Here is an 18,406-nt window from a genome sequence, read left to right as displayed (position 1 = left end):
TACCAGGATCCTCCATCCACGGGAATTTCCAGGCAAGAATACTGGAGTGGGTTGACATTTCCTTCTCCAAGAGGTCTTCCCCACCCAGAGATTGAACCTGGGTCTCCCGCATTGTAGGCAGATGCTTTACCATCTGAGCCACCAGGGAAGTCTCAAAAGGAGGTAGGACAAAATATAAGAGATGAAAACTGAGACAAAAGATTAGGGATGGAGACCCGTCCTGGTGAGGGAGTCATGAACAAGGAGACGTTTCCACACAATAGGAAACCCTCTCACAGGCGTGTCTGTGAGGATCTTTGGAATCTCAGAAGGCAACATAACTGGAGGGGGGGTGGCAGGGGAAGCACACAGAATACACACCAAACCGCAACTGCCAGTGGAGAAGTGGCCCAGATACTGTGCGTCTGCCCAGCAGCAAGTAGGGCTGGGCAAGGAGGTGCAGGCTGCATCGTCGGTCCCTAGGGTAAGGACTGGGCTTGAGGACAATCTAAGGGAGCTAAAGTGACATAGCAACCCCCAAACCATGGGATCGCCAAAAAGAAAAAAAAAAGGACCTTTCCCGCTAAAGACTCTAATCCTGCATGGTGACCCCTGGAGCCCTCAAAGAACAAAAGATTGTGCCCCTAACGAATACCAGAGGAGAGCAAGATGGCTGCCGTTTAGGGCCCTACCTCCCTGGAGGCAGAGAGGCATGTATATGACAGCCAGAGCTGGAAGTCAAGGAGTGGCTGCAATACTGGCCCCAGAGATCACATCCTCCAGCAAACTAAGCAGGCTGCCAGTTGCTTACCACATCTTCCTGGGATCTTGGGTGGTTCACATCTGCCAGTAGTGTCACAGCCTGAGGTAAGCTCCCCAGAGGAGATATACATCAAACCTGGGACTGTGCCCTCACAGCATATAGGGGAAACCAAGCAGCCTGGACCATGGAGGTGTATAATATGCATGGCCCACCTGGGACACTCCACTTGCCAAGCACCCAGTCAGTTGAGCAGCTTGGACCTGGGAAGGGCACAAAACGCACAGCCCATGTGAGTCTGTGACCTTGCAGAGCACCCAAGAATCTGAGAGGCTTAGACCTGGGAAGTGCTCAAAACGCAGGGCTCACCTAGGACAGTGCCCTTGCAGAGCACCCTGGAGGCTGAGCAGGGTGGACCTGGGAAGTACACATCACCGTGGGCTGTGGCCAGCCCAGTGTGGCCCATCCACTGCGAGCACTCCCCACACACGCCAGTGGTGTTTGTTTGCAGTGTCCCTCCCTCTCCACAGCACAATCGAACAAGTGAGCCTTGGCCCACTCTTGTCAAGACAGAAATTAGACACTGAAGAGACTTGCAAACAGGGAAAGGCAAAATAAACAAAGAAAGGGGAACCACCTCAGAAGTGACGGACAACAGAATAAAACCCTGCAATTATTGCTAAGACTGTGTATTTGAGGGGCAGCTATAGACCTTGAGAATAAGTACAAGCCAGAAGAAGGGACTGACACAGAACTGACCCCATACTGCCCACAACAGCTCCTGAAAAACTCCTAGCTATATTTTTACTATTATCACCTTTTAAAATTTTTAAAATTTTAGTTCTTTATGACTCTTACCTTTCACTTTTATAGCCTACTATTACCTTTCAAAAAAAAAAACCCTATTTTTAAAAACAAATTCCATATATATTTTTTTAATTTTTGTGATCGATTTTGTTTTACATTTTTTATATTGTATTTGTCAGAGCCTCTACTCTAGGTTTTTAATATTTGCTTTTTTATATTTGTAATCAATTTTGTACCTTTAAGAATCTAATCTTCAGTATCCATTTTCACGTAGGGATTTGATTACTGGCTTGATTGCTCTCTCCCCTCTTGACACTCCCTTTTCTCCTCCGAGTGACCTCTACCTCCTTCCTCCTTCTCTTCTTCATATAACTCTGTCAGTCTCTCTGGGTATGGAGAGTTGTTGGCTGTGGAGTTGGCTGTTGTTGGCTCCACAGTTCCTGGCTGTGGAGAGTTGTTTCACCATCAGCCTAAAGGTTTCATCTTCTGTGGTATATGGATAGAGAAGTATTTAGGCTACTGTAAGAGAAGGACTGAAATCTAGAGGCAGGAGTCTTAACTCCAGAACTTTAGAACATCATAGAACTCCTTATTCCAGGGAACATTAATAGACAAGAGCTAACCCAAAAGTCTCCATACCTACACTGAAACTAAGCTCCACTGAAGAGTCAAGTTCCAGTGCAAGATACACCACGCTAATTCTCCAGCAAAACAGGAACACAACCTTAAGCATTAAAAGATGGGCTGCCCAAAGCCATGTCAAGCCCATAGATACCCCAAAACTCACTACCAGACACCTCATTGCACTCTAGAGAGAAGATATCCAGCTCTACCCACCAGAACACAGACACAAGTTCCCCAAACCAGGAAACCTTGACAAGCCACTGGCCCAACCCCACCCACAGGGAGCAGAATCCACAATTAAGAGGAACAACAACCTGTTGGCCTGCAGAAACGGCACCTCAAACACAGCAATCTAAACAAAATGAAAAGGCAGAGAAATATTCAGCAGGTGAGGGAATGTGATTAAAAAACCCACCAAACCAAACAAAAGAAGAGGAGATAGGGAGTCTACCTGAAAAACACTTCAGAATAATAATAGTAAAGATGATCCAAAATTTTGAAAACAAAATGGAGTTACAGATAGACTAGAGACAAGGATTGAGAAGATGCAAGAAATATTTAACAAGGACCTGAAAAAATAAAGAAGAGTTGATCAATAATGAACAATGTAATAACTGAGATTAAAAGCACTCTGGAGGGAAACAACAGTAGAATGACTGAGGCAGAAGAGAGGATAAGTGAGGTGGAAGATAGAATGGTGGAAATAAATGAAACAGAAAGGAAAAAAGAAAAAAGAATTAAATGAGGACAACTTCAAAGACTCTGGGACAAGGTTAATCACCCCAACATTCGAATCATAGGTGTCCCATAAGAAGACAGAAAGAAAAGGAATTAGAAAATACTTGAGGAGATAATAGTTGCAAACTTCCCTAAAATGGGGAAGGAAATAGCCACTCAACTCCAAGAAAACCAGAGCATCCCAAAAAGGTTAACTCAAGGCAAAACACCCCAAGACACATATTAATCAAACTAAAAAAATATTAAAAACTTAGAGCAAACACTAAAAGCAGCAAGGGAAAAGCAACAAATAACACTCAGGGGGATCCCCATAAGGATAACAGCTGATCTTTCAATAGAAACCCTTCAGGCCAGAAGAATCAAATAAATAAAATTAGAAATGAAGATGGAGATTATTGCAACAGACAACATGGAAATACAAAAGATCATAAGAGACTACAATGAGCAATTATATGCCAATAAAATGGACAACTTGGAAGAAATGGACGAATTCTTAGAAAAGTATAACATTCCAAAACTGAAACAAGAAGAAATAGAATATCTTAACAGACACATCACAAGCACGGAAATTGAAAATGTAATAAAAAATCTTCCAACAAACAAAAGCCAAGGACCAGATGGCTTCACAGCTGAATTCTACCAAAAATTTAGAGAAGGGCCAGAATCTATCCTACTCAAACACTTCCAAAAAATTGCAGAGGAAGGTAAACTCCCAAACTCTTTCTATGAGGCTACCATCAACCTAATACCAAAACCAGACAAAGATGCCACAAAAAAGAAAACTACAGGCCAATACCACTGATGAACATAGATGCAAAAATCATTAACAAAATTCTAGCAAACAGAATCCAACAACATATGAAAAAGATCATACATTTGACCAAGTGGGCTTTATCCTAGGGATGCAAGGATTCTTCAAAAGTCACAAATCAATGTGTTACACCATATTAACAAGTTGAAAGACAAAAACCATATGATTATCTTAATAGATGCAGAGAAATCCTTTGACAAAATTCAACACCCATTTATGATAAAAAAAAAAAAACCTCCAGAAAGCAGGCACAGAAGGAATATAACTCAACACAATAAAAGCCATATTCAAAGAAACCCAAAGCAAATATTATCCTCAATGGTGACAAATAGAAAACATTTCCTCTAAAATCAGGAACAAGGCAAGGGTGCCCACTCTCACCACTAATATTCAACATAGTTTTGGAAGTTTTAGCCCACAGCAATCAAAGAAAAGAAATTTAAAAAAAAGGATTCCAGACTGGAAAAGAAGAAGTACAACTCGCACTGTTTGCAGATGATCCTCTACATAGAAAACCCTAAAGACACCACCAGAAAATTACTAGAGCTCCTCAATGAATGATAGGATATTGAAAGGGGAACTCCACGGGTCGGTAGATGCCCAATATGCTACTGGAGATCAGTGGAGAAATAACTCCAGAAAGAATGAAGGGATGGAGCCAACACAAAAACAATACCCAGTTGTGGATGTGACTGCTGATAGAACCAAGGTCTGTTGCTGTAAAGAGCAATATTGCATAGGAACCTGGGATGTCAGGTCCATGAATCAAGGCAAATTGGAAGTGGTCAAACAAGAGGTGGCAAGAGTGAATGTCGACATTCTAGAAATCAGCGAAATAAAATTGACTGGAATGGGTGAATTTAACTCAGATGACTACTACTGTGGGCAGGAATCCATTAGAAGAAATGGAGTTTCCATCATGGTCAACAAAAGAGTCCAAAATGTAGTACTTGGATGCCATCTCAAAAACGACAGAATGATCTCCGTTCATTTCCAAGGCAAACCATTCCATATCACGGTAATCCAAGCCTATGCCCCAGCCAATAACACTGAAGAAGCTGAAGTTGAATGGTTCTATGAAGACCTACAAGACCTTCTAGAACTAACACCCAAAAAAGATGTCCTTTTCATTATAGGGGACTGGAATGCAAAAGTAGGAAGTCAAGAAACACCTGGAGTAACAGGCAAATTTGGCCGTGGAATACAGAATGAAGCAGGGCAAAGGCTAATAGAGTTCTGCTAAGAGAATGCACTGGTCATAGCAAACACCCTCTTCCAACAACACAAGAGAAGACTCTACACATGGACATCACCAGATGGTCGACACCGAAATCAGATTGATTATATTCTTTGAAGCCAAAGATGGAGAAACTCTAGACAGTCAGCAAAAACAAGACAGGGAGCTGACTGTGGCTCAGATCATGAGCTTCTTATTGCCAAATTTAGACTTACATTGAAGAAAGTGGGGGAAACCACTAGACCACCCAAGTATGACCTAAATCAAATCCCTTATGATTATACAGTGGAAGTGAGAAACAGATTTAAGGGACTAGATCTGATAGATAAGAGTGCCTGATGAACTATGGACAGAGGTTCATGACACTGTACAGGAGACAGGGATCAAGACCATCCCCATGGAAAAGAAATGCAAAAAAGCAAAATGGCTGTCTGAGGAGGCCTTACAAATAGCTGTGAAAAGAAGAGAAGCGAAAAGCAAAGGGTAAAAAGGAAAGATATAAGCATCTGAATGTAGAGTTCCAAAGAATAGCAGGACAGATAAGAAAGCCTTCCTCAGTGATCAATGCAAAGAAATAGAGGAAAACAACAGAATGGAAAGACTAGAGATCGCTCCAAGAAAATTAGAGATAGCAAGGGAACATTTCATGCAAAGATGGGCTCAATAAAGGACAGAAAATGTATGGACCTAACAGAAGCAGACGGTATTAAGAAGAGGTGGCAAGAATACACAGAAGAACTGTACAAAAAAGATCTTCATGACCTAAATAATTACGATGGTGTGATCACTCACCTGGAGCCAGACATCCTGGAATGTGAAGTCAAGTGGGCCTTAGGAAGCATCACTACGAACAAAGCTAGTGGGGGTGATGGAATTCCAGTTGAGCTATTCCAAATCCTGAAAGATGATGCTATGAAAGTGCAGCACTCAATATGCCAGCAAATTTGGAAAACTCAGCAGTGGCCACAGGACTGGAAAAGGTCAGTTTTCATTCCAATCCCAAAGAAAGGCAATCCCAAAGAATGCTCAAACTACTGCACAATTGCACTCATCTCACACGCTAGTAAAGTAATGCTCAAAATTCTCCAAGCCAGGCTTCAGCAGTACGTGAACCGTGAACTTCCAGATGTTCAAGCTGGTTTTAGAAAAGGCAGAGGAACCAGAGATCAAATTGCCAACATCCACTGGATCACCGAAAAAGCAAGAGAGTTCCAGAAAAACATATATTTCTGCTTTATTGACTATGCCAAAAACTTTGACTGTGTGGACCATAACAAACTCTGGAAAATTCTGAAAGAGATGGGAATACCAGACCACCTGACCTGCCTCTTGAGAAACCTATATGCAGGTCAGGAAGCAACAGTTAGAACTGCACATGGAACAATAGACTGGTTCCAAATAGGAAAAGGAGTACGTCAAGGATGTATATTGTCACCCTGCTTATTTAACTTATATGCAGAGTACATCATGAGAAATATTGGGCTGGAAGAAGCACAAGCTGGAATCAAGATTGCCAGGAGAAATATCAGTAACCTCAGATATGCAGATGACACCACCCTATGTCAGAAAGTGAAGAGAAACTAAAAAGCCTCTTGATTAAAGTGAAAGAGGATAGTGTAAAAGTTGGCTTAAACATTCAGAAAACTAAGATCATGGCATCTGGTTCCATCACTTCATGGGAAATAGATGGGGAAAGAGTGGAAACAGTGTCAGACTTTAATTTTTGGGCTCCAAAATCACTGCAGATGGTTAACTTCAGCCATGAAATTAAAAGACGTTTATCCTTGGAAGAAAAGTTATGACCAACTTAGACAGCATACTGAAAAGCAGAGATATTACTTTGCCAACAAAGGTATGTCTACTCAAGGCTATGGTTTTTCCAGTGGTCATGTATGGATGTGAGAGTTGGACTGTGAAGAAAGCTGAGCACCGAAGAATTGATGCTTTTGAACCGTAGTGTTGGAGAAGACTCTTGAGAGTCCCTTGGACTGCAAGGAGATCCAACTAGTCCATTCTAAAGGAGATCATTCCTGGGTATTCATTGGAAGGACTGATGCTAAAGCTGAAACTCCAATACTTTGGCCACCTCATGTGAAGAGTTGACTAATTGGAAAAGTCCTTGATGCTGGAAGGGATTGGAGGCAGGAGGAGTAGGGGACAACAGAGGATAAGATGGCTGGATGGCATCACCAACTTGATGGACATGAGTTTGAGTGAACTCTGTGAGTTGGTGATGGACAGGGAGGCCTGGCGTGATGTGATTCTTGGGTTCACAAAGAGTCGGACACGACTGAGTGACTGAACTGAACTGAACTGAATCAATGAATAGAGTAAAGTCGCAGGATATAAAATTGATACACAGAAATCCGTTGCATTTCTATACACGAACAATGAGAAAATATAAAGAGAAATTAAGGAAACAATCACATTCACCATTACAATGAAAAGAATAAAATGCTTATGAATAAATTTACCTAAAGAAACAAAAGATCTATATATAGGAAACTCTAAAATACTGATGAAAGAAAATAAAAATGACACAAATAGATGGAGAAATATACCATCACTGTGGATTTGAAGAATCAATATATTGAAAATGAATATACTACCCAAAGCAATCTATAGATTCAGCACAACCCCTATCAAGCTACCAACAGTATTTTTCAGAACTAGAACAAATAATTTCACAATTTGCATGGAAATACACAAAAAAACTCCAATAGCCAAAGCAATCTTGAGAAAGAAGAATGGAACTGGAGGAATCAACCTGCCTGACTTCAGGCTCCACTACAAAGCCACAGTTATCAAGACAGTATAGTACTGGTACTAAGACAGAAATAGAAATCAATGGAACAGAATAGAAAGCCCAGAGATAAAGCCATTCATGTCTGGACACCTTATCTTTGACAAAGGAGGCAAAACTACACAATGGAGAAAAGACAATCCCTTTAACAAGTGTTGCTGGGAAAACTGGTCAACCACTTGTAAAAGAATGAAACTAGAACAGTTTCTAACACCATACACAAAAATAAACTCAAAGTGGATTAAATATCTAAATGTCAGAGCAGAAACTATAAAACTCCTAGAGGAAAACATAGGCAGAACACTCTCTGACATAAATCACAGAAGGATCCTCTGTGACCCACCTCCCAGAGTAATGGAAATGAAAACAAAAATAAACAAATTGGACCTTATTAAACTTAAAAGCTTTTGCAAAATGAAGGAAACTGTAAGCAAGGTGAAAAGGCAGCCTTCAGAATGGGAAAAAATAATAGCAACTGAAACAACTGACAAAGAATTCATCTCAAAAATGTACAAGCAGCTCATGTAGCTGAATACCAGAAAAATGACCAACCCAATCAAAAAGTGGGCCAAAGAACTAAACAGACATTTCTCCAAAGAAGACATACAGATGGCTAAGAAACACATGAAAAGATGCTCAACATCACTCATTATCAGAGAAATGCAAATCAAAACCACAATGAAGTACCATCTCAGGCCAGTCAGAATGGCTGCCATCAAAAAGTCTATAAACAATAAATGCTGGAGAGGGTGTGGGAAAAAGGAAATTTTCTTACACTGTTGGTGGGAATGCAAACTAGTACAGCCACTATGGAGAACAGTGTGTAGTTTCCTTAAAAAACTGGAAATAGAACTGCCATACAACCTAGCAATCCCACTGCTGGGCATACACACTGAGGAGACAAGAATTGAAAGAGACATGTACTCCCACATTCATTGAAGCACTGTTTACAATAGTTGGGACATGGAAGCAACCCAGATGTCCATCAGCAGACAAATGGATAAGGAAGTTGTACATATACACAATGGAATATTACTCAGCCATAAAAAAGAACACATTTGAGTCAGTTCTAATGAGGTGGATGAAACTGGAATCTATTATACAGAGTGAAATAAGTCAGAAAGAAAAACACAATACAGTATATTAATGCATATATCCACGCACCTATGGACACCTTATCTTTGACAAAAGAGGCAAGAATATACAATGGAGAAAAGACAATCTCTTTAACAAGTGGTGCTGGGAAAACTGGTCAACCACTTGTAAAAGAATGAAACTAGAACACTTTCTAACACCATACACAAAAATAAAATCAAAGTGGATTAAAGATCTAAATGTAAGACCAGAAACTATAAAACTCCTAGAGGAAAACATAGGCAAAACACTCTCTGACATAAATCACAGCAAGATCCTCTATGACCCACCTCCCAGACTAATGGAAATAAAAGGAAAAATAAACAAACAGGATCTAATTAAACTTAAAAGCTTTTGCACAACGAAGGAAACTATAAGCAAGGTGAAAAGACAGCCTTCAGAATGGGAGAAAATAATAGCAGATGAAGCAACTGACAAAGAATTCATCTCAAAAATATACAAGCAACTCCTGTAGCTCAATTCCAGAAAAATAAATGACCCAATCAAAAAATGGGCCAAAGAACTAAACAGACATTTCTTCAAAGAAGACATACAGATGGCTAACAAACACATGAAACGATGCTCAACATCACTCATTATCAGAGAAATGCAAATCAAAACCACAATGAGGTACCATTTCACACCAGTCAGAATGGTTGCGATCCAAAAGTCTACAAGCAATAAATGCTGGAGAGGGTGTGGAGAAAAGGGAACCCTCTTATACTGTTGGTGGGAATGCAGACTAGTACAGCCACTATGGAGAACAGTGTGGAGATTCCTTTAAAAACTGGAAATAGAACTGCCATATGACCCAGCAATCACACTACTGGGCATACACTCCAAGGAAACAAGAATTGAAAGATACACGTGTACCCCAGTGTTCATTGCAGCACTGTTTATAATAGCCAGGACATGGAAGCAACCTAGATGTACATTGGCAGACGAATGGATAAGAAAGCTGTGGTACATATACACAATGGAATATTATTCAGCCATTAAAAAGAATGCATTTGAATCAGTTCTAATGAGGTGGATGAAACTGGAGCCTATTATACAGAGTGAAGTAAGCCAGAAAGAAAAACACCAATACAGTATACTAACGCATATATATGGAATTTAGAAAGATGGTCAGAGAAGGCAATGGCAACCCCCTCCAGTACTCTTGCCTGGCAAATCCCATGGATGGAGGACCCTGGTAAGCTGCAGTCCATGGGGTTGCTAGGAGTCGGACATGACTGAGTGACTTCACTTTCACTTTTCACTTTCATGCATTGGAGAAGGAAATGGCAACCCACTCCAGTACTCTTGCCTGGCAAATACCATGGACAGAGGAGCCTGGTGGGCTGTCATCTCTGGGGTCACGCAGAGTCGGACATGACTGAAGCGACTTAGCAGCAGCAGCAGCAGCAGCAGCAGCAGCAGCAGCAGCAGAAAGATGGTAACGATAACCCTATATGCAAGACAGCAAAAGAAACACAGATGTATAGAACAGTCTTTTGGACTCTGTGGGAGAGGGCGAGGGTAGGATGATTTGGGAGAATGGCATTGAAACATGTATATTATCATATGTGTAATGAATCGCCAGTCCAGGTTTGATGCATGAGACAGGGTGCTTGGGGCTGGTGCACTGGGATGACCCAGAGGGATGGGATGGGGAGGGAGGTGGGAGGGGAGTTCAGGATGGGGAACAGATGTACACCTGTGGCAGACTGATGTCAGTGTATGGCAAAACCACTAAAATATTGTAAAGTAATTAACCTCCAATTAAAATAAATAAATTTATATTAAAAATAAAAATAAATAAAGCAAAAAAAATGCATATATGTAGAATTTAGAAAGATGGTAATAACGATCCTATACACAAGACAGCAAGAGACACAGATATAAAGAACAGACTTTTGGACCATTAGGAAGAAGGGGAGGGTGGAATGATTTGAGAGAATAGCATTGAAACATATATATTACCCTATGTAAAATAGATGACCTGTGCAAGTTTGATGCATGAAGCAGGGCACTCAAAGCCAGTGCTCTAGGACAACCCAGAGGGATGGGTTGGGGAGGGAGGTGAGAGGAGGTTCAGGATGGGGAGACACATGTGCACCCATGGGTGATTCATGTCGATGTATGGCAAAAACCACCACAATATTGTAAAGAAATTACCCTCCAATTAAAATAATTAATTTTTTAAAAAAGAAAAATTTACTCCTGCCCAGAGAGGAATCCATCAAAATGGAATTTCACTTGAGTTTTCAGATGAAGCAGGATATCACTGATTCATTTACAGGCACCCTCGTGTCTGCCAGCTCATCCTCTGGCTGCTAACCTGTGGATAGGCACACTAACAGAAGTCACAAGGACTTTTCCAGCCCTCACCTCTAAGAAAATGTCAATGGATCAAATACCATCTCTGCAAAGGAGGGATTTAAAAAACTACCCCAAACCATTGGCATCTGCCTGCTGTTCCAGGTGACTTCCACAGATACACAGGACTCCTGGAGATTGATCTTAGATGCCACCACAGACCTAGGAATGAAGGTTGATTGTGTTTTTCAATCTCAGTTCAGCTCAATCATGAGACTGTATATCTTTGGAGGGATTCACGTTCCCTTGCCAACACTTCTCTTGCTGCTTGTATACCTAGTTATGTCAAATTGGTAGGGGATGGGGCACTATTCTGAGAGGTGCTAATGAATCAAGGAGGTTAATTCCCCTCTGAGTGACATAACTACTGCTACTGCTAAGTCGCTTCAGTCGTGTCTGACTCTGTGCGACCCCATAGACAGCAGCCCACCAGGCTCCCCCGTCCCTGGGATTCTCCAGGCAAGAACACTGGAGTGGGTTGCCATTTCCTTCTCCAATGCATGAAAGTGAAAAAATAAAGTGAAGTCGCTCCGTCATGTCCAACTCCAAGCGACCCCATGGACTGCAGCCCACCAGGCCCCTCCATCCATGGGATTTTCCAGGCAAGAGTACTGGAGTGGGATGCCATTGCCTTCTCTGTGAGTGACATAAGGATACACTATTCAGAAGTTTCCCTATTCCCACTTACCCTCACAGAGCAGTTGTTATATGAGCCAAAAAAAAATCATCTAAGTAATCAAAAGAAGAATTTCAATAATGAAAATTTTATTCAGGGATTAGAATATCCATTGTTACTCTAACCAAGACTTTGTCTTCTCATATCAGGGCCAGAGAGACTTGCAGACTTACATGAAGCTGAGTGTGTGTACACAGGTGGATAGATGGGGTTCATGAACCCTTATCTGGTCAAATTGTTTTCATAGTGTATTTATCTCACTGGATAAAAACTTTCCCTGTAAGAAATACATCCTAAAAGAATTCTATTTCCCATACAAAGAATGACAGATCTACAGTCAGAAATGCTCCCAAGTGAGATAAAATTGTACACACTGCTCCATTTGCTACAGATTCAATCAGCAGGAAAAGAGGTAATGTAAATACTACTCTGCTAAAGCTCCTTATAGAAGACAGCTAGAAAATGTGGACTTGAAAGCCTCATGTCAGCTGTTGGAAACATACCAAATCCAAGGTTACTTCTTGGATTTGTAAAGCAAGTAAAGCAAGAAAGTTTTGCTTTACTGGAAAATTAGCTCTGCTTAACCCAGTAATATCAACTTCTATTTGATAGTTTATAGACATTATAGTGTTTCATTTTGTTTTGTCGGGCACAGATGAAAGAGGTCCAGCATTATCCATCATGAAATGTTGACAACTCTGTCTCCAGCATACATGCTGAATCTGACCATGTCTCACAATCTGCACTGCATCCATCTTGTCCTAAGCCACTCTCATCGCCAGCCTGGATTACTGTCATAGCCGCTTTACCAATGTTCCCCATGCTGGCATTGACCTCCCACCTCATTCTACCCCCAGCACTACAACCAGAGGGATCCTGTCAAAATAAAAGTCACATCAAGTTATTTTTTAACTCAAACACCCCATCCCAAATTTATCACTGTCTTACTTGAAGTAAAAGCACAATTCTAGCAGAAAGTAGCAAGGCTGGAATTTTAGCCCATCCTGTCTCCAGAGCTCACCCCCTTAGACACAGCTTCCACAAAGCTTTGAACTTTGAAGCTGGCCTCCAATTAGTTTTTATCTTGTCTACTTTTCCCACAATAGACTTACATCATCCTGTTGCTGGGCTTCCCAGGTGGCGCTAGTGGTAAAGAACCCACTTGACAAAGCAGGAGACATAAGAGACACATGTTAGATTCCTGGATCAGGAAGATCCCCTGGAGGAGGGCATGGCAACCCACTCCAGTATTCTTGCCTGGAGAATTCCATGGACAGAGGACCCTGGAAGGCTATGGTCCATAGGGTTGCAAAGACTCGGACACAACTGAAGCAACTTAGCATGCACACATCCTGTCATTCTCTGGTACTCCAGACCCATGCTTGAGCCCTTCCACTTAGGCTTCCCTTTTCCTGTTTGTGCCACATATGGGGAGCTTTTCCTTGCAAACCTCCCACCCTCTATCTTCAAGTATCATGTACTCACCAGGCATTTATTCATCCATTCAAGACATATATATGGACCAACTACTACAATGTCAGGCACAGGGAATATAGAGGTGAATTCTGACCTCAGTCTAAGAGCTCACAGTTTAGTGAAAACAGAAATGAGTATCTGCCTACGTTTAACAGAACGGTATCAGTAGAGAGGAATCTCAGAGACCAGAGCCATGATCTCTCTGAGGTGACAGCTAGTTAATGTGCTAAACATCTGCCCTCTCAGATTAAAAATGTGCATTTTTAACAGAAACCTTCTAGAGAAAATGATTGAACCTTGACCCAAAAGAGTGATGCTAATGGCAGCAACTTCAAGTTCTGTAATAAGCTGATAGGTTTGATAATATTAAGACAGGGGTTCTTTATGAAGACTCTCAATTAATGTCAGATAAGTCATTGCTCATACACAAAGAGCATCTCCTTAAAGACTGATCATTATAAAGTCAACGTTTTTCAGTGGCTAGTAAACAGAGCCAGTCCCTGGCTTCAAGACTGAACATTTTGTCCCCATGTACACCTGTTTCAGGGTTGATTCTAATCCATGTAACAACCAAAATATAACATTTTATATCACTGTGGCAATTATAAGACAGAAATTCTAGGAGAACAAAAATGCAATCAGTTTGACCAAAATCAGAAGATTCTGACAGTAAATGGTAATGGCAATGTAAAGCTGATGTAAAGTTATGAAACTACACTGAAATGGTACAGTATTAATATGGTAGTTACCAAAATATAGTACTGAATACATATGATTTCCTTTTTATTTTCTGGATATTTGAATAAATACATTTTTAAAGTACTTACCCTGATGCTAGGTAACCACCCAAGAGAAGTGAAAATTTATGTTCACCCAAAAACCTATACATAAATGCTTAAAGCTATTATTACAATGCTTTATTCATAAGAGCCAAAAGGCAGAAACAATCTAAATACCTTTCAATGTGTTAATGGTTAAAATTCCATTTTATATGACACTCTGAAAAAAAGAAAACCATATGAACAAAAACAAGTCAATGGTTACCAAGGGTTAGGGATGTGACAAAGGTCTGTCCAATACCATCTACAATAGGGTCTCAAAGAGTCGAACACAACTGAAGCGACTTAGCATATACACACGCACATGTATTTCCTATCTGTACCCACCAAAAGGACCCAGAAGCAGTGATACCTCAATAGCAAGTACATGTAAGGCACAGATCATGGATTTGAAATGCCATTCCTCATTAAACAAAAAGTTGGCTGATTCCAGGGCTGGAGTAGGGAAAAGAGAAGATGAACCTGGTGTGTCTTGTGATGATGAAAATAAGGAAATATTTTTGAAAAAGATAAAAGGCATGCTCAGCACAGAAGCCAATCTAAAAGAGATTACAATAATTTGCTGCTCAAAGCTGGAATACTTTGAGCAGCAAACTAAAAAATATAGGAATATAACCAAAAGAATAAAATAAATATCTATTAGTTTGTGCTGGTAAAATAAATAAAAAGTAGAGATGATTCTTATTAACATAAGAATTCCAGTTTTCCAATTATTAACTATACAAGGAATGTGGGAAATAGAAAATCACCATTAGTACTTCATTGTAATAATTGCTGCAAACAAGATCAACTGATGAATGTTAATATTAGAGGGTAAATCATAAGCATAAACAGAATATTTTCATACTTTCTAATATCTCCATGCAAATATTCTTAAATACAAAGGGGAAAATAGTAAGTTTACAGTGGAGAACCCTGACAGACACCACCTTAACCAAGTGAAGATTATCACCCATAATGTATAGCAATATTCTGTCCCCTCGATAGACTGCACAAAGGGCACACAACTGTGTTAACCTCTCCAATAATGTGTAACCTCAGTCTAATCATGAGAAAACATTGGAAAAGCCCCAGTAGAGTGATCTTCTACAAAATAACTAGCCAGTATTCTTCAAAAGTCTCAAAGTCATGAAAAATAAGGAAAGACTGAAGAACTGTCACAGACTGGAGATTAAGAAGACACGACAACTAACTTCAGTATGAGGTCCTGAACTGGATTCTGGACCAGAAAAAGGGACATTAGTAGAAAAACTGGTAAAATCTTTACTGATACTTTACAATGGTTATTTTCTTAGTTTTTGTAATGGTTTGTTGTTATCGTTTAGTTGCTAAATCATGCTTGACTCTGCGACCCCATGGACTGTAGCCTGCCAGGCTCCTTCTGTCCATGGGATTTCCCGGCCAAGAATACTGGGCTGGGTTGCAATTTCCTTCTCCAGGGGGTCTTCCTGTCCCAAGGATCAAACCTGTGTCTCCTGCATTGGAAGGAGGATTTTTTACCACTGAGCTACCAGGGAAATCCTTTTATAATGATACCATGGTTACATAATATGCAAACCTAATACCTAGGAAAGCTAGGTGATATGTACGTGGAAATACTCTGTACTATTTTTACAATTCATGCAAAATTACCTAAAAATTATAAATTTCAAAAAATGAATTACCTTTTCCAAGAAAACAAAAGTAGGAAGTCTACAGAAAGTACAAGATGTATGCTCCTATTAGCCAAGAGAATAGTTACCCCTCAAAACAATCACTGCAAAGGAACATCATAACTTAAGAGTGAGAAATAAGAAAAGGGCATACATATCAACTCTTTCTCTGGACAATATCTCTCCAAGTCATTTATGTCAAATTTTGTCACTGTTTTTAAGTCATTTTCTTACCACGTAAGTGGATATACAAGGGAGATCACTATCATTCCCTAGGTGATTATCGGGATGCTGAAAGCAATGTATCTTGAGATTCATATATGAAGAAAAGTAGAATTTCCTGTTTCTTTCCCTCACACATTGGTGTGGTTGTCAGTCACCATGGCCACTAATCCAAAGACTTAGAACAAGCAACCAAGAGACCAGAACTACTTCATCTTACTCAAAGTAGAAAACATTTAAGTTCTCTCCATATGTCTTTAAACTGTTCTACCCAGGTCTCTGGAGGCACAGGAGTAGAAATTAGGATGATAAGGTAAATACAGTAGGCTATGTGGCAGCCTAAAGCATTCCTAGAGTTCAGTTCAGTTCAGTAGCTCAGTCGTGCCCGACTCTTTGCGACCCCATGAATCGAAGCATGCCAGGCCTCCCTGTCCATCACCAACTCCCAGAGTTCACTGAGACTCATGTCCATCGAGTCAGTGATGCCATCCAGCCATCTCATCCTCTGTTGTCCCCTTCTCCTCCTGCTCCCAAGCCCTCCCAGCATCAGAGTCTTTTCCAATGAGTCAATTCTTCTCATGAGGTGGCCAAAATACTGGAGTTTCAGCTTTAGCATCATTCCTTCCAAAGAAATCCCAGGGCTGATCTCCTTCAGAATGGACTGGTTGGATCTCCTTGCAGTCCAAAGGACTCTCAAGAGTCTTCTCCAACACCACAGTTCAAAAGCATCAATTCTTCGGTGCTCAGCTTTCTTCACAGTCCAACTCTTACATCCATAGAGTAGACATATTTAAATCTAGATGAAGAACTTCATGAACGTGGCACCAAATGGTAGCCAATACCTTGGGTCTCCATAAGAACTATCAGAACCATGACAAATAATAGTAGCTAACATTTACTAAATGCTTGGTACATTGCCCCATTTTTCACTGTTAATCCTCACAGTGCTGTATAAAAGAGGTGCATGTACTATTTTTATCATTAACAGATGAGGAAATTACTCTTATTTGAGGTTAAATAAGGAACCAGAGATCAAATTGCCAACATCCGCTGGATCATGGAAAAAGCAAGAGAGTTCCAGAAAAACATCTATTTCTGCTTTATTGACTATGCCAAAGCCTTTGACTGTGTGGATCACAATAAACTGTGGAAAATTCTGAAAGAGACGGGAATACCAGACCACCTGATCTGCCTCTTGAGAAATCTGTATGCAGGTCAGGAAGCAACAGTTAGAACTGGCCATGGAACAACAGACTGGTTCCAAATAGGAAAAGGAGTTCGTCAAGGCTGTATATTATCACCCTGTTTATTTAACTTATATGCAGAGTACATCATGAGAAACGCTGGACTGGAAGAAACACAAGCTGGAATCAAGATTGCTGGGAGAAATATCAATAACCTCAGATATGCAGATGACACAACCCTTATGGCAGAAAGTGAAGAGGAACTAAAAAGCCTCTTGATGAAAGTGAAAGTGGAGAGTGAAAAAGTTGGCTTAAAGCTCAACATTCAGAAAACTAAGATCATGGCATCCGGTCCCACCACTTCATGGGAAATAGACGGGGAAACAGTGGAAACAGTGTCAGACTTTATTTTTCTGGGCTCCAAAATCACTACAGATGGTGATTGCAGCCATGAAATTAAAAGAGGCTTAATCCTTGGAAGGAAAGTTATGACCAACCTAGATAGCATATTCAAAAGCAGAAACATTACTTTGCCAACAAAGGTTCGTCTAGTCAAGGCTATGGTTTTTCCTGTGGTCATGTATGGATGTGAGAGTTGGACTGTGAAGAAAGCTGAGCGCCGAAGAATTGATGCTTTTGAACTGTGGTGTTGGAGAAGACTCTTGAGAGTCCCTTGGACTGTAAGGAGATCCAACCAGTCCATTCTGAAGGAGATCAGCCCTGGGATTTCTTTGGAAGGAATGATGCTAAAGCTGAAACTCCAGTACTTTGGCCACCTCATACGAAGAGTTGACTCATTGGAAAAGACTCTGATGCTGGGAGGGATTGGGGGCAAGAGGAGAAGGGGACGACAGAGGATGAGATGGCTGGATGGCATCACTGACTCGATGGACGTGAGTCTCAGTGAACTCCGGGAGTTGGTGATGGACACGGAGGCCTGGCGTGCTTCGATTCATGGGGTCGCAAAGAGTCGGACACGACTGAGCGACTGATCTGATCTCTGAAGGGCTTCTCTGGTGGCTCAGCAGGAAAGAATCTGCCTGTGATGCAGGAGATGCAGGTTCAGTCCCTGGGTGGGGAAGATTGCCTGGAGGAGGGCATGG

At 40.9% G+C, this 18,406-nt stretch overlaps 1 long non-coding RNA gene across 1 annotated transcript in view; it reads right to left on the bottom strand.

Annotated features, from left to right (window-relative positions):
- The window catches only part of LOC147340900 (uncharacterized), a 55,782-nt gene that overhangs the window by 14,698 nt on the left and 22,678 nt on the right, over positions 1 to 18,406 (bottom strand). The window lies entirely within an intron of this gene.

This window comes from Bos grunniens, chromosome X (genome assembly GCF_055505025.1).
Source record: "Bos grunniens cultivar Pamir isolate PY7600 chromosome X, Bosgru_T2T1.0, whole genome shotgun sequence".
Taxonomy (NCBI): Eukaryota; Metazoa; Chordata; class Mammalia; order Artiodactyla; family Bovidae; genus Bos; species Bos grunniens.
Note: the sequence above shows the minus strand (reverse complement) of the source record. Positions and strands in the feature narration are given on the sequence as shown.